The sequence below is a fragment of the Jaculus jaculus genome, chromosome 1 (genome assembly GCF_020740685.1).
Source record: "Jaculus jaculus isolate mJacJac1 chromosome 1, mJacJac1.mat.Y.cur, whole genome shotgun sequence".
Taxonomy (NCBI): domain Eukaryota; kingdom Metazoa; phylum Chordata; class Mammalia; order Rodentia; family Dipodidae; genus Jaculus; species Jaculus jaculus.
Genome location: NC_059102.1, coordinates 45445450 through 45451158, shown reverse-complemented (window position 1 = coordinate 45451158; position 5709 = coordinate 45445450). Strand labels below are relative to the sequence as shown.

At 42.2% G+C, this 5709-nt stretch overlaps 1 pseudogene; it reads right to left on the bottom strand.

Annotated features, from left to right (window-relative positions):
• Window positions 1–4500: 4500 nt before the first annotated feature.
• LOC101606060 lies at window positions 4501–5437 on the bottom strand (annotated as a pseudogene).
• Window positions 5438–5709: the final 272 nt, after the last annotated feature.

Below are 5709 nucleotides of genomic sequence, written 5' to 3'. Positions count from 1 at the left end.
TCACTTGTACAAGTAATTCTTTAACTCCTGCCCAGTTCAAGGGCGACCTAGGAAAACACAGTGCCATCATATAGATGGGGCCTGATGATGCTGTCAATGTCAAAGTACTCAGATATGCAAAAGGACAGCCACCTGTGTCAGCTACTTCACAGGCATGGAGCTTATGCGAGAAGTAGGCTGCCAGGGAAGGGAGACACAAAGGACAAAAGATGCTTGATACCGCCCACTTCACACCCAGGTGCTATTCATCAAGGGAGGCAACCCAGTCAGCACACAGATGGGTAAAAGTCAGCATAATAATCCACATATGTAACTCATGCCCACTCTTCAGCAGTAACTGCCAATATCCCACAGCTATGAAATCACCCTGTGTCTAACATGAATTCAGTCACCTAAATCAACATGTCAGTGTCCTTCTGGTGACTCACTTTGCTGCAGTTGTGCTAAGAAGTAAGGTGCAAGCTAGCAGAAGTGATCCTAGAACAGGGTCCAGCTACAGAGCCTCAGAAAACTCCAAGGCATGAATGCTTGAATTTTCAGGGTGTCTGATCAACTTCATAAATGCAGTAAAAGGTGAAGACTACCTTGTAGAGAAAATCTGGGGACTGACATCCACAAGGGTATTTCAGTGTGGTCCAGATGGTGATTCTGCCCCAGGAGCTTCCAGGATTTCTAGAAAGGAATTTATTATTGCTGAAGCTCAAGGCCAGGCGAGAGTTAGCACTCACCTCAGTTTATGAGCTTTACTGAAGGCAAGCAAGGAACAGTACATGGAAGAAACTTTAATGCCAGGCTCAGGTATTTAAATTCCTTATGTAAGTTGATACTTCCAAAATCTAATATTTTTTTTCTGCTATGACTACTATTTAGGCAAAATTAAAAACAATAGCATGTTTTTGTTGTTGTTTTTTGTTTGTTTGTTTGTTTTGTTTTTTGAGGTAGGTAGTGTCTCCCTCTAGTCCAGGCTGACCTTGAATTCACTAGGTAATCTCAAGGTGGCCTAGTACTCACAGTGATCCTCCTACCTCTGCCTCCCAAGTGCTTGGATTAAAGGTGTGTGCCACCACACCTAGCTACAACAGTATTTTTTTTTAAACAGATAGGAAACGCTGGACTTCTGAAAAACTTTAACATATTGATCTAAATTTTGAAAGTTCTATAAGAAGGTAGTCATTTACTTTTTGCATCTCTATTACAAAAATTATCTATGAAATTATTTATCGGTTATGAAGCATATTCCTTAATTAGTATCCCAAAGGACACATTTTGGGAAGATTTTAAACAGGTATGAAAATTGTAAGCATTTAATAAAGAATAGAAAGGTTTGCTGGGCATAGGTGGCACATGCCTTTAATCCCAGCACTCGGGAGGCAGAGATACGAGGATCGCCGTGAGTTCAAGTCCACCCTGAGACCACCTACTGAATTCCAGGTCAGCCTGAGCTAGAGTAAAACCCTACCTCCAAAAAAAGAATAGAAAGGAAGGTTTCTATGTACAGGAAAGCCAATGGCAACAAGAGAAGAGCAAAGGCCAAGTGTACATGTGTGGATGCTAGGTACATCTTGTAAGAATTATTCAGGTGATTCTGAGGACTTAATGAAACCAGTATTAGTATTAGAGTCACAAAAACAAGCACATGTTTCATAGATGAATCAAACTAAAAACTAACAGAGGAAAAGAACCATGTAATTATTTCAGACCATTGCATCTGCTACTACATTTAATGATTGCTAACCCCAGAATGTGTGAGACAATGTTTCCTTACTTATCAGGTACATTTTACCCATAAGCAATTAGCCCCTAAGGGCATGATTCTTGTATTTAAAAGATATACATTTCCATAACACATTGCCTTCAAGCAAAAGTCAAGCACTTAATCTGGGACTCAATATGTTCCCTTGCTGAGGGTAACTAGCCATGTTGGACTCATTGAGACTCCATATGTCAGGCATGAAGGTGGTAACTTCTTAAGGGAACCTCAAAGGGAAATTTTGACCAGGAAAATGATTTCAGTACTCAGTATCAATGTAGGTCACAATTGTAATCACAGTCATGAACAATGATTTCATATCACTTTTCTTTTTAAATCTATACCTTTGGCTCTACACTGCCCACTGCACACATTTGCATCCTTTAGAGGAGCAGGGGTATGAATAATTTCTGGGGTAAAATAGGAGCACCCTGTGTATTAGAAACTGAAGGGGCTGATATTTTATTGCATTTCTGTAATGATCAAGTATGCTTAATTTTTGGCTAACTAAATAAAAATTCAAAATGAAAACCTGGTCAACTCTGACCCAATATAACAGAATTGAGAGTTAAACCCAAATATCAACCCTTTTAGAAATTTTAATCTCTAGTGACCATAAATATCTTACTTAGACATTTCCAGTGTTCTAATAAGGCCTAGAAGACAGAATATCTGTGTTAAGAAAAGAGAAACATTCAAATCTTTTAGAGGTTTGAGGTTCTGGTAATATGCTAATTCCAGGTGCTACTCTGCTCTGTAAGTGAAAGTGGAAGATTTTGGAGGTCAAGAGCTGCACTGTGACAATAATACCACATTACAGTTATATTCTCAGTTCCCAATATCCTTTTTATTATTATTAGTTATGCACACAGCATGTATACAGCCATGTTGGTACCATTGTTAGCCTCCTCCCTGTCCTTCCTCCTACACAGGGACCCTCCTCATTGGGGAATGTGGATCATGCATTGTGGGGGTAGCCTTCAGTTATGGGGAGAGGCAAAGTCTCTGTGAATAATGCCCCAACATGTGGCTCTAACAATATTCCCACCCCCTCTTCTGAGAATTTCCCTGAGCCATGGTGGGTTCATTTTAGGTGTACTTCTTTGATGAGGTCTTGGGAACCTCTGTGTCTCTGGATATCTGGTTTGGTAAGAGTTGAGTGTTGTCTGTGTCTATCTCCTTCATCCTTGTGCTGGTACCAGGTTCACCATGAAAGCAGCACTCCTGCTCATTTCCCCAATGCCTCTATAGTTTCAGCTGGGGCCCTGGTGAGGTGTGATGGGCTGATTATCTCTTCAGGATCTGTGACCAGGTGAAAAAGAGAAGCAGATTCTGCAACAGAGAGTGAAGTCAGCACCAGATAAATAGGATAACCATTATTATTTTAGAGAGAATTTAATAGTTATAGGCCCTCCTGTAGCCCACGATTGGTGGGAGCTTGATAATGGAAAGTGGGTTCATTTTTTGGATATGGTTCTGACTTGTTTTCCCAGAACCAGCTATGGGTTCTGTTTCACTGGGCATATCTGTTAGCCAAATCAAAAGCAGATGGTTACCCACCATGGCTATGTGCCACTATTTCACTTGTGTGAGCATCACGTAAGGTTGTTTGCTGCTGAGTAGCTTAGACCATGAGTTGCTTGTACAGATGTTGGTGATTTTACCCCAGCCACTCATGTAGCACCTTCTGGTGCTAGACAAGCTAACTGTCAGTGACCGACTGTCTTCCAGATTCCAGCCAGGTTACTCGATGTTCTGTACCAACAGCATATGATGTCTTTGGCAGTAGGGTCTTACCACTAACCAGTTCCCAATATCTTGATTCATCTGGGTTGCTATATCAATATAATATCATCAACTATGTAACCTATAAACAAGAGAAGTTTATGTTGCATAGTCTGAACCCCTGAAAAATCTAAGATCAGTGTGACAACAGATTTAGTGGATAATAAGGGTCTGTTTTGTTGTTGATATATGTTTTTTCTCTTTGTGTTGTCAAGTGGCGCAAAGGAAAGAGGCAGCCTTGGGACCTGTTATTTTTTATTTTATTTTATTTTTATTTATTTATTTGTTTGACAGAGAAAGAGGAGGGGGAACAAGACTGAGAGAGAGAGAATGGGCATGCCAGGTCCTCTAGCCACTGCAAGCGAACTCCAGATACAGGCATCCCTTGGTGCAGATGGCTAACATAGGTCCTGGGGAATAGAACCTGGGTCCTTTAGCTTTGCAGGCACATGCCTTAACTGCTAAGTCATCCCTCCAGCCCTCAGGATCTTTTTTATAAGAGTAATAATTCCATGAGGGAAGAGCTGTCATGACCTAATCACTTATGAATTTCCCCATCTCCGAATACCCATTGCCACTGGGGTTAGGATTCCAACCTAAGGATTTTGAGAGGACACAGCATTCTGATCATGTCATTTTATAAATACTCAGTTGAGCTACATCAACTAGAGACTCTACCTTTATCACTGACTCATGGAGTTTATCATGCTGGGAACAGAAATACCTAGCTCCATTTCTACAGTACTAATTTAGAAGTGATCAGGCATTCCTCAGAAAGAACTCTCAGGAGATGAATACCATTACCAATAAACTAAAGATATAGTGGTGACGGTTCCTCTTACAACCACTGCATTATCAATGTAAAGTATGAATAACCATCAGCTAGTGCAAGTCAAGCCCTCACTAACTTGTATGTTTTTTTATTATTATTATTATTATTATTATTATTATTATTATTATTATTATTAATTTGCTGTCTGGTGATTAAAGAGACCAAATCCCACATTCTCAGCTGACTCCTTGGCTCTTCCTCGGCTTCCACATTGGCTTGGACTGCAGGGCCAGCAGGGGCAGCAGTGGTGGTGGCCACCACAGGACAGTAGCCACAAATTCAGATGGATCCAGCCCAGAAAGCCTTGACCTGCTCAGCAAGTGGGAAGGTATACTCAGTCTCCACAGATGAAGCCAGGACCCGCTTGTACCCACTGATGATAGAATGAGGCACTGAGGCAACAGTCGGGTAACCAAACTAAAGACAAACACTGGCAACATTGCAGAGACCCTCCAAGCGCAATGCAGGGGATCTACTGTGATGTCAAGCACTTTGGGCTTGTAGATGCTGCCACTGTCAAACACCTGCTGGATGATCAGCGTGTTCAGCAGGGTGGCTTTGCTGGCTCCCACTTTGTCTCCAGTCTTGATGAGCTGCACATCACCCAGAGTTTCAATGGTGCCCCTGGAGATTTTGGGGGTGGTGTCTATAACCTGAAAGAAGATGGTCTTCTTGGGCCCCAGGCCGGTGTTCTGGGCCAGCACAGTGACTTCACATGGGGCATTGGCACCACCACAGGCGGCAGCTGGCCCCTTATTAGCCAGCAGCATGTCCCTGATCTCAGCGAGGCCCTCCTTGATAAACACAAAGCCCGCATTCCCTCGGATATGAGGCAATGGTTTCTCCAAAGCTGGGTTGTTCTCCAGGTGTCCTCAGATGGCCTTGCTCATCATGGTGATCTTGCCTGTCAGCACCACGGCCTTCCCTCGGAGGGACATGCGGATCTGTTGCATCTGCTTGGAGCCCACATTGTCTGCTCCCATGATGAAGCATTTTGGATAACCATCCAAGAGTTGGATGATCTTAACAAAGTAGTTGACCTTCCAGGTTTCCCTGTCTTCCCTGAGCATCACAGTGGTGCATCAGGGATTGCCACGCAGGGTTTAAAAATGATGTCACTCTAAAGAGGACAGCTGGCCTGAGCTTTATGGTTATTTTTTAATGGATCCTGTCAATATAGTTCCCAATACCCTTCAATATAGAGCCATTAATATGATGATATTTTTCTCTGTACACTAACCAAAAAACATATCTTCATTGTCTTGTTTTCTGATGACTTCAGCATATCCCTTTGTCCTGGTTTATAGTAAAGTGCATCTTTTGTTGAAAAGCCTCTTAACTT